The following is a 20,018-nucleotide window of genomic DNA, read 5'->3' as shown; positions in this document are numbered from 1 at the left end:
CAATGGACTATCAGTAGTACTAAGATGTAAATTACTGGGAAATGGAGTAGAGGCTGAGTTATAGGACTCCAAACCTGTATCCTTTAACAAATCTAAGATATATTTTCTTTGGTTGAGAAGAATACCAGAGGCATTTCTAGTAACTTCAATTCCTAGGAAATAAAACAAATGCCCTAGATCCTATATAGTAAAGGCCTGATGAAGAGAATCCTTAACATTGTGAATGTTGGATAACAAATTTCCTGTATTCATAAGACCATCCACATAGGCAACTACAACTGTAAAATCTTCATTCTTATCAGATTTGACAAATATAGAGTAAACTTGTGTAGATTGAATAAAACCCATGGCCAACAAATATTTACATAACTCAACATTCCATTGTCTGACAGATTATCTCAAACCATAAATTGATCTTTTCAATCCACATACCATTCATGTAGGAGCATCTAAACCAGGGGCATTTGTATATACAATTCATCTTCAATATATGCATACAAAAATGCATTATTAATGTCCAAATGGCGAATATGCCAATCTTTTGTAGCAGCTAAAGCGACTAAAACTGTAACTGTAGTAAATCTTGCGATAGGACTAAGAGTATATTTAAAATCTTTACCTTTTATCTGCTTGTTACCCCTGGCAACCAACCTAACTTTGCATTTATTTAATGAACCATCAGGATTAAATTTGGCCTTATAGACCCATTTGCAACCAATTACAGTTTGACCAGAAGGTAATGGAACTAAATCTCATGTATCATCTTTGTCAAGAGCATCCAATTCAATTTTCATAGAATCAACCCATCTTTGATCTGTCTTAGCCTGATTATCAGAAGTAGGCTCATGAATAGATAAAACTCTATCAAGAGTAGCTAAATATGTTGAATTAAAAGAAGTGAGTTGAGAATCAGCAAATACATTAAAAGCTTGTGAACATAAAGGTTTAGAAGGCTGAGAAATCACATAATCAGTAAATTTCTTTGGAAAAGTGAAAGATCTTGTAGATTTTCTTATAGGAACTATAGCCACAAAATTATGTTGATCGGAAAACGTGGAAGGCTGATCAATAACAGGAGAATCATTAGATGAATCAATATTCTGAGTTGAATCAGAATTAATAATTTCTTGAGAGTGAGATTGAAAATTAGATTGAGATTGAGATTCAGGAAAATGAACTGAATCAATTGAAATAGTAGAAAAATCCAGTGGCGAGAAATGTGTAGCAGGTGCAGAAGAAGATTGTTTAAAAAGAAAGAAATCTTCTTTAAAAATAACATCCCTGCTAATCACAATTTTATGATTATCCAAGTCATATAACATATGTTGTGCAAGACATGCCTGTACCATAACAAGACTAAGTCAAATTGATAACCCTAAGTAAGTTGTATTGTAATCTTAGTTTGTATTTTGTATTTGTAATATTTAAAGTCTGTAAAAATGTCAAAGAGCAGATTGAAGTCTTTTTTTGTAAACAGTGTCAAGCCTAAGAATTCTATCTGGAAGAAGATCAAGAAGATCATGTCTCAGAAGGATTATGAAGAAGTTTGGAGTTGAATAAATATATTTTGAGAAAATTGTTCTACGTCAAGATCTCTACAAGTCACATATTTAATGTTATAGAGAAGTCATTCGAGAAATCCAGAATGACTTACAGAGAACTCAGGACATCTACTAGAGAACTCAGGACATCTACCAGAGAACTCAGAGATATCGACAAGCCAAATTGAAGACATGGAGATTGGAGATATCGACAAGTCATTTCTTCACTAGAGAACTCAGAGTTATCGACAAGTCAAAATTCACCAGAGAACTCTGAGTTATCGACAAGGAAAATTTCACTAGAGAACTTTGAGTTATCGAAAAATCAACAAGTCACTATAGAACTCAGAGATGTCGATAAGTCAAAGTGAAGATATGAAGATGAGAGATCTCGACATGCTAAATTCTCTTATAGAGAACTCAGAGACCTCTGCAAGTCAAATTTACTATAGAGTATTAGAGATCTCGATAAACCATTAAACTTATCGAGATGTCAAGATCTCTATATGCCTAACTGAAGATCTCGAGGTAAAATCTCTAAGTAAAAATTGCAGATCAGTTCAATATCCAAGATTAACAATCAACAAACAATCCAACCAGCTGGATTGACAAGTCTACAAAAAGCAGCTTGAAGAGTATGCAAGATCAAGGGTGAAGATTAACAGATAAATGAAGATCAAAGTTAACACATGATGTAAAGATATGCTAAGCCAAAAATGGAATATATGCTTTTCCTAAAATAGAAATGATAAGTGACAATTTACTAAAGTGAATAGCATTTCTTATTGTACACTGTACAAACCATTAGTTAACTATCATATAAAGTTAACACTGGTCCTTTGTTAGAAGTAGCAATTAGATCAGGAATTCTTGTATTCTCTCAAGATTGAAGCTATGCTCTTTAGCAACAAAAAGCCTAGAATTTTTTTAGCAAAACATTCTTAATTTTAATATAAAATTAAGTGAGTTTTGAAAGATCTGTGTTTTTCATAGTTGCATATTTAATTTATGTTTTAACACATCTTACTACAAGATTTGATTTACTTTGTTTAAAACCAAAATAGTTCAAGGAAAACATAAAAACACTAAAACACATTCACCCCCCCCCTCTATGTGTAATTCATTACCTAATAATTTATAAGATTTCTGAGCTTAAGGATACCCTAAGAAGACACATCTAAGAGCTCTTGGAGCAAACTTATCAGAACATTTGACAACTGCATAACATAAGCAACCAATGACTCTTAATCTAGAATAATCAGGTAATTTGTTCATAAGAACTTGAAAAGGAGATTTCCAAGATAAGACTGAACTAGGCATGATGTTAATCAATAAAGTGGAAGCCAATATACAATCACCCCAAAACTTGATCGGAAGATTAGCATGTAACCCAAAGGCTCTAGCAGTTTCTAGTAAATGCCTGTGTTTTCTCTCAACCCTACCATTCTATTGAGGATTACCAGGTGCAGATTTTTGATGAATGATTCCTTTAATTGTAAAAAGAGAAGTACAAGATTCCTGAACAATTTTTGTACCATTATCACGTCTTATTACCTTGGATGAAGTTGAAAACTGATTTTCTGTATGAGAAAGAATTTCATTCACAATATAGGGAAGCTGTGTTTTATTACGAATCAAATATGTCCAAGTAGTCCTAGAATGATCATCTAAGATTATAAGGAAATAAGATGCCCCATTCAAAGAAATAGTTCTGTGTGGACCCCACAGATCAATGTGCACTAATTCAAAACATGTGGAAGCTCGGGAAAGTTATGCAAAAAATGGCAATTTATGATGTTTGGCTAGCATACAAGCCTCACAATTAAAATCAGAAATTTTATTAGTGGGAACAAAGCCAGACAAATGCTGGAATTTAGTCAAAGACATATGCCCAAACCTGGCATGAAAAATAGCGAAAGAAAGTTCACAGTTATTACATTTTTTGACAAAAGATTGTTCAAATCTGAAGATACTAAGGAAGCAGAAGAAATACAATGTTGAACTGAAGTTGCATCTGACAAGAGTTTGTATAAACGCCCATGTCTGATGCCAACAGATTTGACATTAGCAGAAAGGTCCTGGAATGAACATGAATTTGATTGAAAATTAGCAACTAATTGATATTGATCAAATAGACTTGCTACAGAAAGAAAATTATGCTTGAATTCGGGAATATAGAAAATATTTGACAATGTGATAAAAGAGTTTAAAATAACAGAACCTGTAGTATGAACAAGTTTGATACTACCATCTGGTAATGCAATGTGCAAAGGTTGATCAAGTTTTTGTATGCTTGAAAAAATATCTAAAGAAGTTGCCATATGATCACTTACCCCGGTATCAATTATCCATACATGTTTATCATTTGAAACTGATATACGAGAGATAGCATTAAAGGCTGAAATAGTACCTGCAAAATTAATTGCAGAATCAGAAGATGTGGCTTGCTGCTGATTCATGAACTTGAGAAATTCCTTGCATAAAGCTGCATTAGTGTCATCAGATGAAACTGTAGAGGAATTCTCTTGATCAAGAGGAGAATGTTGGAAATGAGCCTGCTGGACCATTATGTCTTGAACATTAGCAACAAATCTTGAACCAACATTCTTCACATTATTTGTAACTTTCCCTTTGTACCATTCTGGATAGCCAATCAACTTAAAATACTGATCCTTCAGATTCCATCTCATTTTGCAGAAATCACAGAAGCTATCAGTCTTATTCTTCATGTCCTTGAAATCTCTTTTCTGTGACCAAGCTTGATTTGGTTTAGAACCAAAAGATTTATTATGAACACTCATTAAAACACTCATTTCAGTGACATGAGAACTCACCAATAAATCATGTCTCTCAATCTGCTGTAGTATGTGACAAACCTTATTGACAATAGGCAGTGGATCTAAACTCAAGATATTAATCTTATCCTGGTCATATGACTTATTTAAACCAGCCACAAACTATATCAATTTTCTGAGTTGATCAACATCATTTAGCTTCTTTATTATACCACAAGTACATTTCATCAATACCCCACAAGAACAATCAAACAATGGCTCCAATATTTGCAATTGATCCCATATTTTCTTCAATTTATTATAATACTCAACAATTGACTCACCATTCTGAACAGTTGACATCAAAGATTTATGAATCTCATACATTTGAGGCGCATTAGAATATCCATAACTTTCTTGAATTTCTAACCACAAAGCTCTTGTAGACGGAGTAAAAATAAAACTTTCAGCGATTGATTTATCAATAGAGTAAAGCAACCATCATGTGACCATATAGTCATTACGTATCCACTTCTGTAAATCTGGAGAATCATCAGCAGTTCGAGATAATGATCCATCGATGAAGCCTATTTTATTATTCGCACCGAGAGCCAGTTGAACACTACGGCTCCAGTTCACGTAATTGTTACCAATAAAGACAATTTGTCATAATTGAGCATTCAAGTTATAACTCGAGGAAAGAAAATAAGGGTCATTATAATTGGTAGCTGAATTCATGCCTAAATTCATAGTTTGTGAAGAAGGTGCATAACAACCATAAATGTTTGATGAAATGTCTAAAAGAAATTCAGAAAAATTGAAGCAAAACAATGAAACAAGTCAATTTGATATTGATACAGATTATCTTAGACAAACAAGAAACAAGAAGAAATCTGATATTGATGCAAAATTCTAAACAAATAAAATGAAAAATAAGAACGAAGACGGAAAAGTAGAATCAAAGCTTTAATCCAGAGTTTAATGGCAGAAACAAACAAGAACTATTACTTAATCTCCCTGCTCTGATACCATGAGAAGATGAAGCTCATCCTTCATCTTTATCTTGAGAAACAATAATCGAAAACTGTGTTAAACTCATATTATTGACAAACTGGAAATGTGGTTTGAAAAGTCTGAGTCCTCTAGACTCTATTTTAACCGCTTATATACAAGCTGAGAAGAAAGAGAAGAAACAAACTAATTTCCCGCTCTTTCTAACGAAATTTGACCATGCTATATCTACTTTGACTGACTACTTATTTACAAATTAAACTAATCTAATTACAAATTAACAATATATCTCAATAAGTTTGTTCGTAAAAAGGTCAAAAATACTATAATTTAAATATACTTTTATAATTTAAAACCTAAACACTGAAATTGAAATAAATACATGACAATTAAATTTATCCATCATCAGTCATAAAAAAATCCAAACTGAAAACTTAAAGATTTGATTCTTGTCAAAATAGATAAGCATGTAAGTTGGAAGTTATTGTCCATGAATCCTCCATCCATTTAAAAAAACTCTAATTTTAAAAACCAAAGAATAAAGAGATGGCATCAATAAGAAATTAAAAAACCCTAATTAAGATTGGTGAGAGTTGAGAGGAGTAAAACATTTGTATCTAATTAATAATAAATTATTTAAGAATATTGTGCTGGGTCGGGAAACATGCTTGAACTCCATATTAGTATTATGTTGTCCTTTACGGGTTAAGTCCGCACAAATTTGTAATGGGCATATCCCAAAAGATCTTATAATAATGGAGTTAAGTGTTTTCTATATTCTAATCGATGCGGTACTTGAGTTGATACCACCCAACAATCTTCCCCTTAAACCGAGAACCACAAATTCCGTGGTCTTGTCCGCGATTAATTTGTCTACATCTTGCACCGCCGTAAGGAGCCAACAAATTTCTCAATCACCGCGATTAATTTGTGTACATCTTGCAACACTGCAAGGAACCGACAGATTTCCCAACCACGTTCACACCGAGGGGACCCACCCACATCCAACTATCACAACCCAATACCCCAACAAGGTCCGAGTCCGGATATTTGGCTCCGATACCACTTGTTGGGCCGCTAAGCATGCCTTAACTCCATATTAGTATGATATTTGTCCTATATGGGTCAAGTCCACACGAATATTTATTGAGCATATCCCAAAAAACCTCATACTAATGGAATTAATTGGCTGTTGTATTCTCATCGATGTGGTATTTTGGGTCATACCACCCAACATATTGATATTTAATTCCCAGTCTCTAACTTTCACAATCTTGTAGTCGTCGTTGGATATATGTATTTAAAGTTTCATTGTATGAATTTTGATTTCTAAAAGTTAATTTAAGTTGGGAGATATGAACTGTGTCCCTGATTTCCCCGTGAGTTTCTACAAAACAGATAGTCTCATGCCTCGAAAAGGCAGAGGTGGGGGAAAACCCCCGGCCTTTCCCGGACAATTCCCGGTCACTCAACAAAGCAAAGCGAGTACTTCTTCAGGAAAACCGATCACATCCTGGATCGATAAGGTAATTGCAGATGAAGAAGACAATAACTTATTTCTAGCCCTTCAAACCATCATAACCCATGGCCTCAACATCCAAAATCCCTCAACAACCTCCCAAGGCTCTTCAGAAAAATCAACTAAAGTTACCCAATAAAACACTTCTTCCAACCAACCTACAAATACTCCCTTTCAAACTCACAATCAGACAATTTTCAAAACCCAACCCTCTTAGTTACTCAGAGACCTATGTCAAAATTAAAAATTGATACCCCAAAAATGCAAAACCAGGAGGTAGTAGTTAGTCTGTCAAACTTTTTAAAATCCAATTTCGATTACTATACCAAAAGAAACCATCAAAAAATCGTATAACTTGAAATAGGATTTAACAATGATGATTCCTCCTTAGCAATTTCAAATGTTTTCCCTAAAGGATGAATGTTCAAACCCTGGGATCTATCAAAAAATAATGACTATTATCAAGCCATTCTCTTGTCTACTGAATCGGTCACGTTCAAACATTTTTACAACGCCCAGGATAGAGAACACTCAACGCCTTCATACATAACATGTCAAATACAAAAGGTCATCCACCCAAGTCAATGGGGCCAAGAACTCCACCGTTCAAATTTTTTTCCTTTAAACGTCTAAAGACAATTAAACCACTGCTCCCAGGGCTGAGCATAAATTAGCCAAACCGACCGAAACCGCCCAATCCAAACTGACCAAACCGAATTTTACGGTTTACTCACGGTTTGGTTCAGTTATGGATTGGCATTTTAAAAACCGAATTTTTTCGGTTTGGTTTTGGTTTTTACCTCCAAACCGACCGATATAACCGAACCGAACCAAATATTTAAATTAAAACATTAATATACATATATTAGTAAAGTACAATTAATAATAAAATTATTATGTACAATAAATGTGTAAACTAAAACATATAAAAGAATTAATCATAATATATTTTATTCTAAGATCTAAATATTTATGTATGGGTTATGTTTTCATTATTTTTATTTTTATTCAATAAGAGCATAAGAATTGGTCACATATTTTTCGTCTTCTTGCCTTTTTTATTTTTCAAAGTCATTATTTTTATCTATTCCTTTTGAATATGATTATAATAGAAAATATATTCTATAATATGATACAAAATTTCGATTCTTATTTACACATTCAAGTTTAATTTAATTTCTAACTTTGTTTTATTGGAAAAACGGTTAAACCGAAACCGAACCGAACCGAACCGAACCATTCTAAATGGATTGACTTGGTTTGGTTTTTTAACATACGGTTTGGTTTCAGATTGGATTTTATGGAAACTGTTAATTCCGGTTTGGTTCGGTTTGGACCCTCCAAACCACCCAAACCGACCGATGCTCACCACTAACTGCTTCCCATATTCCTACTAGGATTACCAACAAGCATGGCACAATTCCTTCTTTATCCAAAATCAGAAGAATAGTCATTCCTGGTTTTTTTTATTTCAACACCAAAATCCAAGTTCAGGAACTCCCTGTTTGGTTCCTTCAATGATGGGATTTCTTCGAAGCAATTGAAGAAATTCTTACTCCTAATGCATCTGAATATCTAAAACTATTCAAAACATACTTCAAACCCACAGAATACGAAAGACGTTTTCCTACTCTTTTAATGATATGTTCAAATTTCTTTCTTCCATGAGTCTGTTCTTGGGAGTTTAAAATTCAATTCAATCAAATACAATCATGTATTGTTCGGTCCTTTAAAGTCAAATGGTGGAGCAATTTCAAAGAAGACCAAAAGATTTCCAAATATATCATTTAAAAAATGGTTATCAAGTCAAAATTTTATTACCAAAAAAGAAGTTACCACTTTCTTTGCCCAAAAATCAAATGCCCGGGCATTATTAGCCCAAGCAAAAACCAGAAGCCAATACAAAGAATCCATACTTCAACTAGCAAATTCAATTTATGATTCTGACGATGACAACAGTAATGTTCATTTAGGAGATGACAACGAAGATGACTGTCACGGTATATTTTCCCCTGTAGTTTCCACTGATTGAAAAAAGAAGAAGAAGAGAATAGTCCAAAATACTCCCATAAATTTCATGCAAATTTACATCATTTTTATTATTTAGTTTTCCTTTATTTCATTATTGTAATAAGTTTGTATAGATACTTTTTTATTCCAAATTATTAGGGGTAAAACGGTAAAAGGTACTTAAAAGAGTGAAAAAGAGGATATTGTACAATATTTAAATTTTGTATCTAGTTTTCATTATATCGGCATTTTTACCTCAAAAACCCGTGAAATAAGCAGAAGACAAAAAAGACACAAAAAAAAGATTCCCACTGAGACTAACTCAGCATTATTCAAAAGAAGACAAAGAAGACACAAAAGAAGATTCCCACTGAGGCCAACTCAACATTATTCTCCAAACAAAGTAACTTTCGGTGGAAGATGAATCATACTCAAAATCCTGTGAAGAAAGCAGCCTCCCACTCAGGAAAGCAGCCCCTCCACTAAGAAAAAGAGGACCTCCCACACAAGTCAAGCTGTCCACTCAGGAAAGCAGAACTCCACTACAAGAAAAAGAATGATGTTGTTTCAAAAATTTAGACTCATCATCCTTCTATAAATAAGGGGAAGAAGAGAGTAATAGACACTTGAAATTAGAGAGCAGATAATATACACATCTTGTACCAGTGATAGCAGTTCATATTTCCGAAGTTTATTCTCAAGTTTTTTCAAATAGTACACAAAGACTAGCAGATTGCTTTCAGTGCTTTCAGTTATATAATCAAAAGTGTTTCCAAGTAATTTCAAATCATATTCTTGTTCATATCATGTTTTAATATTTTGTGTTAATTCTTATATTTTGCCATGACTTAGGTATATATAATATGCAAACCATGTCTTAGTCTTACTATATTACTCTCCCTACTGTTTATATTAATATTTGTTGGTCCTATAACGTCCTTTTTTCGGTGGAAGAGGAATCATACTCAAAATCCCTTGAAGAAAGCAACCTCCCACTCAGGAAAGCAACCCCTCCACTAAGAAAAACAGGACCTCCCACTCAAGTCAAGCTGTCCACTCAGGAAAGCAGAACTCCACTATAAGAAAAAGAATGTTGCTGTTTCAACTACTTTAGAAGCATTTGGATCAGCAAGGTGTAGACAAGGGATTTCTAGAACCTGAGCTTTGATTTGTCGAACAATTTCAGTATGTTCAGATGACCAATGGACGGGGTTAGTTTTAAGGCTGTCATGTAAGGGTTTGGCCATCCTATTGATGTTAGGATAGAAGTATAGGATATAGTTGAGACTTCCTAAAAATCTTTGCAGTTGGGTTTTATCTGTGATTTTATCGGGAAATTTTGTTGCAAAAGTTAGGGCTTTTTCAATTGGTGTAACTGTTCCTTTTGATATGTAGTGGCCCAGAAATCTTACACGAGTTTGAAATATGGAAATCTTCGATTTTGATATGACTAAACCATTTTACTTAGATATATGGTATAAAGTTTTAAGGTGTTTGAAATGTTGTTCAATAGATACTGAAAAAACTAGAACATCATCAACATATACTATACAGAATGTAGAATAGTCATTGAATATGTCATTCATAATTCTTTGGAATTCGCTAGGGGCAGTTTTGATTCCAAATGGAAGGACATTCCATTTATATTGTCCGAATGGGACCGTAAAAGCAGTTTTATATCTATCTTTTGGGTGGATTTGAATCTGCCAAAATCCTGATTTTAAATCAAATTTGGAGAATATTACCGAAGATCTTAATTTTTATAAAAGGTCTTTTTTATTAGGTATAGGGTATCATACCCATCTTAGGGCTTTATTTAGAGGCTTATAATTGATAACTAGTCTTGGTGTCTGATAAGTGGATTTTATATCCACTTGGAATGCTTTATTACAAGCTTAAATTGGTGTTTTGGACTCAAGTTGTTGGTATTTTGATGTGTTTTTGTGTTATTGCATTTCAGGTATCAGTTAAATGAAGAAAAGAGATTTTAAAGGAAATATGATGAAAAGTGATCAGAATTGGAAGCCAAGGCCATTGTCAAGTTATAGAGAATCTCAATAGTTTCGCGTGGGCAGTTGAATCGCCTAATTCTGACGAGTAGAACTCAAGTTATGGCCAAAACAAGATTCATCAGAATATTTTTCCCAGTCAGTAGCTGAGCGCCCGCTCAGCAGAGCTGAGCGCCCTCTCAGGAGAGCTGAGCGGCCGCTCAGGGCGCGGCTGATCGCTGATTTCGCTGAAAAAGCCTTTTTTGAGTAGAATTTGACGATTTTAAGGGTCCAGGTCCACTAGGGGCGTATATATACTTAAAAAAAAGGGTTTTCATCATCCGGGAAGATTGGGATACCAAGGAGAAGACCTAGAAGCACAGAACAACTCCGAAAAAGAAGATCTTATTTTCAACTTGTGATTCTTTGAATTAGTTATAACTTTGGATGCTCGTTTTCGTTCTTGTTGAACCTAGATCTCGTTTATTCGTACTTTGATTATTATTTAGTTTATTAAGACCTTGTTTATACCATGCTTTCATTGGAATTCATGGTGACGATGAGTTCGATTATGGGCTAATCGTTGTCATGGGATTCTAGCGGATTTACTTATGGATTTCAATAATTAATTGTTTCGATATCTTGGTGTGTGGTGATTGTATGATATCCTAGTATTGGTTGTGCTTATTCGTCTTATGTGCGTAGCTAACATATAAGATAGCGTGTTAATCTCTATTGAAGCGATAGTGAATATAGAGGTTTAGAACTTGCCATGCTAGCATAGGTTCATGTATTTGTTATGCATGATTTGTAGGTAACTCTAACCGTTTTACTTGCCCTATGTAATCAAGATAGATAACTTGTTCTTAAACCGTTATGTTGTCAAATTCTATAGACATATAGGGTCTCAATATAATTGGTGCCTATTCAGCTTCTATCTCTTTTGTGGATGTCTGGTAGAATGGTACTCGTGCAACGAAAGTTGGCGTTTATCAGTTTCGTGTTATCTGATTAGTGTCATCACCATCACATGCTAAGGTTAAAAACAATAAGGCTATTGAATGAAGTATTTAATGAAGTTAGAATCCCATGTTTGTCATATATAGTAATTTAACCTCAATTCTCTTAGTTAATGTTATTTAATATAATCTCTTAGTTTAATAAAAACCCAATTTGTTATTTGTCTTAGCATTGAGCGATAACCATATATTGTTGCATAGGTGCATAAATTGAACTTAACCTAAACCAGTCTCTGTGGGAACGAATCTGATTTATATCTTATACTACTTGCGAACGCGTATACTTGCGTGAATATTAGCGCGTGTTTTCGCCCTAACAAGTTTTTGGCGCCGCTGCCGGGGACTCGGTGTTAATTTTTAGTTTATGTGCTTGTCATCAGTGGTCGTTAAAGTTCACTGACTCGGATTCTTTTACTTTCACGGTTTATTTGTTTGTGTTTCAGGAACTCATTACAATGGGAGATCCAGCAGCACGAACGAAAGCCTTGATGGATTTTTCTCAACCCAAGATCAATGACATTCAATCTAGTATTGTCCGGCCAGCTATCACATCTAATACCTTTGAGATCAAGCCCGGCATAATTCAATGGGTACAGACTTCAGTCCAGTTTGGGGGTTCTCCAACGGAAGATCCCAATACACACATTAGGGATTTCATTGAAATATGCGACACCTTCAAGTTCAACGGTGTTTCTGAAGATGCTGTGAAGCTGAGACTGTTCCCATTCTCTCTGAGGGACAAGGCTAAGAGCTGGTTACACTCTCTACCAGCTGGTTCGATTACTACTTGGGAGGATCTTGCTCAGAAATTCCTTACTAAATTCTTCCCTATGGCGAAGACAACTGCACTCAGGAATGCTATTACTCAATTTGCGCAGCAAACGGGAGAATCGCTAAGTGAAGCTTGGGAGCGCTACAAGGAGATGCTTAGGAAGTGTCCTCATCATGGAATTCCTGATTGGATGATCATCACTTGTTTTTATAATGGGTTGGGAGCACAGTCCAGACCCATGCTCGATGCAGCATCAGGCGGGGCATTATGGGCAAAGAGCTATAAGGAAGCTTATGATCTAATTGAAATGATGGCTGCTAATGAATATCAGTATCCAATCCAGAGATATCCACAGGGCAAGGTAGCAGGAGTTCTTGAAGTGGATACAGCTACGGCTATCACTGCTCAACTAAAGGCGTTGTCTATGAAGATCGATTCTCTGGCTAACTATGGTGTTAAGCAGATAATTAGTGTTTGTGAGCTGTGTGCAGGTCCGCATGCGACAGAGCAATGCGCTATATCTAGCGACTCAGCTCAGTTTGTGAGCAACTTTCAGAGATCGCAACAACCAGTTCCAGACACTTATCATCCTGACAACTGGAATCATCCTAACTTCAGCTGGAGCAACAATCAGAATGTGATGCAACAGCCATTCCATCCGTTTGGAAATAAGCTGTTCAACTCTCTTGGTTTTCAGCAACAACTCCAACTTCAATAACAAACTCATGATGCAGGTCTATCTTCGGATGAAAAATCTGAATTAGAGGAGTTGAGGCTTATGTGCAAAAACCAGGCTCTTATATGCCAAAGCCAAGCTGTTTCTATCAAGACTTTGGAGAACCAAATAGGGCAAATTGCTAATGCCTTATTGAATCGACCACCAGGAACGCTTCCTAGTGATACAGAAGCCAATCCAGGAAAGAGGGAAGTTGAAGAACATGTGAACGCCATCACCTTAAGGTCTGGAAAGGTCGCAAGCCCCCAAATTCAGCAAGACGAAGAGCCTGAAAAATCTCAAGATTCAGAAAATGCAGTTGTGGCTAAAGAAGAAGTGCAGAAGGAAGCAGAGGTGGAACCAAGGAAGACTACTGTGGAACACACTCCTCCTGAGGGTAATACAGGGGAGAAGCAGATCTATCCTCCACCTCCTTTTCCTAAAAGGCTGCAGAAGAAAAAGCTGGATAAGCAGTTTGAGAAGTTTCTGGAGGTGTTCAAGAAACTCCATATCAACATACCTTTCGCTGAAGCTCTTGAACAGATGCCTAGCTATGCGAGGTTTATGAAAGGTATTCTCTCTCGGAAAGTGAAGCTCGATGACTTAGAGACCGTTGCTCTAACGGAGGAATGCAGTGCTGTACTGTAACAGAAGTTGCCTCCGAAGCTTAAAGATCCTGGAAGCTTCACTATTCCTTGTACCATCGGAAACTTGTCGTTCAACAAGTGTTTATGTAATTTAGGAGCTAGCATCAATCTGATGCCCTTATCTATCTTCAAGAAGCTTGGTCTGCCTGAGCCGAAACCAACATACATGTCATTGCAACTAGCTGACCGTTCCATCGCTTATCCACGAGGTATAGTGGAGGATGTCTTGGTCAAGGTGGATAAACTCTTCTTCCCTGCTAACTTTGTAATTCTTGATTTCGAGGAAGATAAGAAGATTCTCATTATCTTGGGAAGACCATTCTAGGCTACAGGCCGAACTATGATCAATGTGCAAAAAGGAGAGCTTACGATGAAGGTTCATGATCAGAAGGTCACTTTCAATGTGTTCAAGGAAATAAAATTACCCACAGCTAAAGAGGAGTGCTTTAAAGTAGAGCAAATTCAGGTTTTGAATGCACCTCTGTGGAAGAAGAAGTTGGATGTGCCATTCGATTCTCTTGGGTTAGCAGAGCTGAAAATTTCTCAGGATCGTCTCGAGTCGTCTATTGAAGATGCTCCTACACTTGAGCTCAACCCACTACCAAATCACTTGAGTTATTCATTCTTAGGTGCACCCCCTGACAAGGGGTTGGGATATATCTTTGATGATGTAGAGGGTAGCCGAACGGATCCTCCAGTGACTATAGAGGGTTCTTCTCATGTGCAGCAGGTAGTTGATAGGACTGGTGCTGGTGACGAGCAGTACAGGCGAGTAATTAGGCGTATGGAGGCCATGCAGGACATTCACCGTCATTTTGCTGAAGATTTGACACACGCTTTCGGTACTATTTTTTGAGACACTAGTGGCGAGGTTGATTGGCCACCTGATCCTCCACCCGAAGAGGGTGATCTTTCCGACGACTAGGTATGCCTGAAATCCTTATTATTGCCTTCAATGAGGACATTGAAAATTTTAAGTTTGGGGGTGATAATGTAAGGATTAGTAGTGTGTGTCCATATAGATTCATATAGATTCATGTTGCATGTTTAGTTGTAGTTCATTCATATTTTTGTATGATTGTTCATTTAGGACATATTTATTTGTTTTTATGTAATTTCATATAGTTGCATTTGCATGCATATTTAGCATGATCCCTTAAGATGAACTATGCTATTTGATAAGTTGATGTTGATTTCAGTGTGGTGATGACGAATAGAGGGATGTTTAAGTCCTAATGAATTGATTGCCAGAAACAAATATTTTCACAAAGTCTTATATGGTTGCTTTTGATCTAGATCATGATCATACTTGTTTGTTGTTGAGATTTAATCACTTGGTTATATTTAGAATTTGTGATATTCTCGTAGTGACGTAAAAACACTGATTCTTTTTATCTGGAGAAAAACTTAGATTTCATTGCTAGTTGTTGTAAGGCTAGGTGTCAAATGGCTAGTAGCCGACTCATATTTTTATGAGTAGTCTAGGGTTGAATGAGATGGAGCGAAACGCACTCATTCAGAAATTGTTGAAAAAAAAAGAAAAGAGAAAAAAAAAGAAAAAAAAGAAAAAAAAGTATGTGTTTATGCATAATTGATCAAGAGTGAGCTCTTTAATACTCGAGTTATTAAGTTTTAGGGGACTTTGTGCCTAGTGACCTAAGGCTTTTATAGTCTGGGATCCGCTAAACTAATGCTCGCTACATGGGTATTATTGTATAAGTCTTTTGGGACCTCATTCATTGCACGGTCAAATAAGCATCTTTGCTATGTGTTCAATAATAGTGTGAATCCTTGTATAACTCTAGTAGAAAGGAGGTGTTGTGAGTCATAATGCGTTTATTGTCTATTCTATTTATAAACTTTTGATTGTTTCGATGATAGATAAGTTAGGGTTATTGATCTAGTATTGAGAGTATATCTGTTAAGCATCCACACACGCACGTTTCTGGTTTGTGAGTTGGTTTGTGGGATTTATTCAAACTCTGTTTCAAGTTATTGCATTCTTAGAGGCATTGGCTTATTCATTTGGTTATGGTTATTCTGAGGGGATCAATTGCATTATCATTTAGTTGCATTCACATAGTTGCATTCATGCATTAGGTTTGTTTTGTAGTTTTGAGTCTGTTTATGCTTGAGGACAAGCATCGATTCAAGTTTGGGGGTGTGATAAGTGGATTTTATATCCACTTGGAATGCTTTATTACAAGCTTAAATTGGTGTTTTGGACTCAAGTTGTTGGTATTTTGATGTGTTTTTGTGTTATTGCATTTCAGGTATCAGTTAAATGAAGAAAAGAGCTTTTAAAGGAAATATGATGAAAAGTGATCAGAATTGGAAGCCAAGGCCATTTTCAAGTTGTAGAGAATCTCAATAGCTTCGCGTGGGCAGTTGAATCGCCTAATTCTGACGAGTAGAACTCAAGTTATGGCCAAAACAAGATTCATCAGAATATTTTTCCCAGTCAGTAGCTGAGCGCCCGTTCAGCAGAGCTGAGCGCCCGCTCAGAGAGCTGAGCGCCCGCTCAGGAGGGCTGAACGGCCGCTCAGGGCGCGGCTGGTCGCTGATTTCGCTGAAAAAGCCTTTTTTGAGTAGAATTTGACGATTTTAAGGGTCCAGGTCCACTAGGGGCGTATATATACTTAAAAAAAAGGGTTTTCATCATCCGGGAAGATTGGGATACCAAGGAGAAGACCTAGAAGCACAGAACAACTCCGAAAAAGAAGATCTTATTTTCAACTTGTGATTCTTTGAATTAGTTATAACTTTGGATGCTCGTTTTCGTTCTTGTTGAACCTTGATCTCGTTTATTCGTACTTTGATTATTATTTAGTTTATTAAGACCTTGTTTATACCATGCTTTCATTGGAATCCATGGTGACGATGAGTTCGATTATGGGCTAATCGTTGTCATGGGATTGTAGCGGATTTACTTATGGATTTCAATAATTAATTGTTTCGATATCTTGGTGTGTGGTGATTGTATGATATCCTAGTATTGGTTGTGCTTATTCGTCTTATGTGCGTAGCTAACATATAAGATAGCGTGTTAATCTCTATTGAAGCGACAGTGAATATAGAGGTTTAGAACTTGCCATGCTAGCATAGGTTCATGTATTTGTTATGCATGATTCGTAGGTAACTCTAACCGTTTTACTTGCCCTATGTAATCAAGATAGATAACTTGTTCTTAAACCGTTATGTTGTCAAATTCTATAGACATATAGGGTCTCAATATAATTGGTGCCTATTCAGCTTCTATCTCTTTTGTGGATGTCTGGTAGAATGGTACTCGTGCAACGAAAGTTGGCGTTTATCAGTTTCGTGTTATCTGATTAGTGTCATCACCATCACATGCTAAGGTTAAAAACAATAAGGCTATTGAATGAAGTATTTAATGAAGTTAGAATCCCATGTTTGTCATATATAGTAATTCAACCTCAATTCTCTTAGTTAATGTTATTTAATATAATCTCTTAGTTTAATAAAAACCCAATTTGTTATTTGTCTTAGCATTGAGCGATAACCATACATTGTTGCATAGGTGCATAAATTGAACTTAACCTAAACCAGTCTCTGTGGGAACGAATCTGATTTATATCTTATACTACTTGCGAACGCGTATACTTGCGTGAATATTAGCGCGTATTTTCGCCCTAACAGTGTCCCTCTCTCGATTTCAGAATTTTTGTTTACATAGAAAGCTGCACAGGACCACGGGGATCTGGATTTTGTATGATTCCTTTGGATTCGAGATCGGTGATCTCTTTTCTGTAATGTTGTTCTAGGTCAGAGATCATTTGGATAGGTCTCGCTTTTGTTGGTATTTCCTTCTCATCAAAATCTTTTTCATAAGGTAAATCAATCAAATGTTGTTTTCTATGCCAAAATGCATTTGGTAAGTCAGAACAGAGTTCCACTTCTATTTGTTTTATTAATTTTAAGATTTTTTCTTTGATAAAGCAGTCTTGTAACTGCTTCCCAATCTTGTGAGAGGAAATGTCTTGTTTTAGATATAATTGTATCTGTTTGCCTTGAATTAAGACATTTATCTCGTTATTATATATAGAATATGCCTTTATTGTATTGAGGTTCCTTGTTTTGGGTTTTTCAAGAAATGGCAAGGTAAGTTTGGTGTCATGGGTTTTGAAAGTAATACCTTCGTAGGTGACAGTATAGGGGGTTATTAAATTGAAGAAAAGTGTGCATAATATGACAAGATGATGTATTCCCTTAACTAGAAGAAAACATGTCTTAATTTGGAAAGTTTTATTATTGATAGAGGCATCAACCTTACTAACTACATTGAGGTTTGAGTTATTAGCGGCAGTTAATTTTTCGTTGGTATGCTGATGAAATCTTTTTGGTATTATTTTTTCTTTAATGCAATTCAAATATGCTCCTGTATCGAATAAGGCAATGGTATCTAAGATAAAGTCATCTGAAAAGACAACTTTGACCATTATGAGATATTTTTGGTAGGTAACTTGTCTTAATTCAAATAAGAAATGTTCATCTTGTTCATGAGTATTGTTTGAACTGCTTAGTTATTTTTGTTCAGTATTTTGCTCTTCTACTTCATGAACTAGAAGGACATTTAATGCTTCATAATCTATCTTTTGTTGTTCTTTAAGGATTTTTAATTCTTCTTTAATTTCTTTGTGTAGGTCTTGTATTGTTAGAACAGATTTTTGGTTGGGTTTTTGTTTGTTTTTTTTAATATTGTGGTCAAGTCATATGTAGTTTTTATTGATGGGAGACTAAAAGGTTTTTGTTCTGGTTTGGGTTCAATTAGTCATTGGAGTAATTTTTCTAAGAGCTCTTTTCTTATTTTGGCATCTGTTAGGTATGAATACAACACAGAGGGGGGGTGAATGTGTTTTCGCTTAAATGTTTGATTTTGATCGACTTTGGATTTAGCAGTTGGTTGTTAACAATGATTTAGTAGACTAGATGTTAAACATAAATAACTGTGCAAATATGTAAAACAAAGATATCCAAAACTTACTTAATTTTATATTAAAAATCAAGCAGTGTTTTGCTACAAAATCTCTAAGTTCTTGTTTTAGAACTTAGCTTCTTTCTTGAGAGAGAACACACAATTTTCTATCTAGATTGTTCTGCTTAACTAGAGGACCAGTGTTAACTTTATAACTCGGTTAACTGCTGGTTTACACAGTGGATAATAAACATGCTATTAGCTTTTCTAAACTGTCACTTGTCATTTTTATTTATAGAAAAGCAAATCTTCCATTTCTGGCTTAGCATATCTTTATCATCCCGTGATTACTTTAATCTCCTCTGTCAGTTAATCTTTTCCATTGATCTTGCACATCTCTCAAGCTGCTTTTTGTAGACTTGTCAATCCAGCTACGTGAATTGTTTGTTGATTTGCAACCTTGGATATTAAACTGTTCTGCAATTCTGTACTTAGAGAAATTTCTTCACTTCGAGATCTCCAATTAAGCTGTAGAGAACTCGACATCTCGATAGGCATGTTGGCTTGTCGATATCTCTGAAACTTCATTGTTGACTTGACTTATCGACAACTCTGAGTTCTCTAGTGAATTTTGGTTTATCGATAACTCAGAGTTCTCTAATGGACTTTGGCTTATCGATAACTCAGAGTTATCTAATGAATGTACACTTGTCGATATCTCTGAGTTCTCGAATGGGATCTGACTTATCGATATCTCCAATAGCATTTCCTGAGTTCTCGATAGACAATTCATGAGTTCTCGATAGGTCTTTCTGAGTTCTCGATTGATTTCTCTATAACACTAATTTTGTGACTTGTAGAGATCTTGACTTAGAATGTTTTACACCAAACAGATTTATTCAACTCCAAGCTTCTTCATAATTCTTCTGAGGCATGATCTTCTTGATCTTCTTCCAGATAAAATTCTTAGGCTTGACACTGTTTAGAGAAAAATGCTCCAGTCTGCTCCATTTACATTTTACAGACATTAAGTGTTACAATTATGGATTACAGATTAAGGTTACAGTACAACTAATCTCAGAGTTG

The 20,018-nt window shown here is 35.4% G+C and overlaps 1 non-coding gene across 1 annotated transcript; it reads right to left on the bottom strand.

Moving 5' to 3' along the window:
* Nucleotides 1-12,707: 12,707 nt before the first annotated feature.
* On the bottom strand, nucleotides 12,708-12,814 carry LOC141709366 (small nucleolar RNA R71). The gene has a single exon (XR_012569948.1). It is a non-coding gene; the product is annotated as a small nucleolar RNA R71 (small nucleolar RNA).
* Nucleotides 12,815-20,018: the final 7,204 nt, after the last annotated feature.

This window comes from Apium graveolens, chromosome 2 (assembly GCF_009905375.1).
Source record: "Apium graveolens cultivar Ventura chromosome 2, ASM990537v1, whole genome shotgun sequence".
NCBI classification, from domain to species: domain Eukaryota; kingdom Viridiplantae; phylum Streptophyta; class Magnoliopsida; order Apiales; family Apiaceae; genus Apium; species Apium graveolens.
The sequence above is the reverse complement of the archived record's forward strand: the minus strand, read 5'-3'. Positions and strand labels throughout refer to the sequence as shown.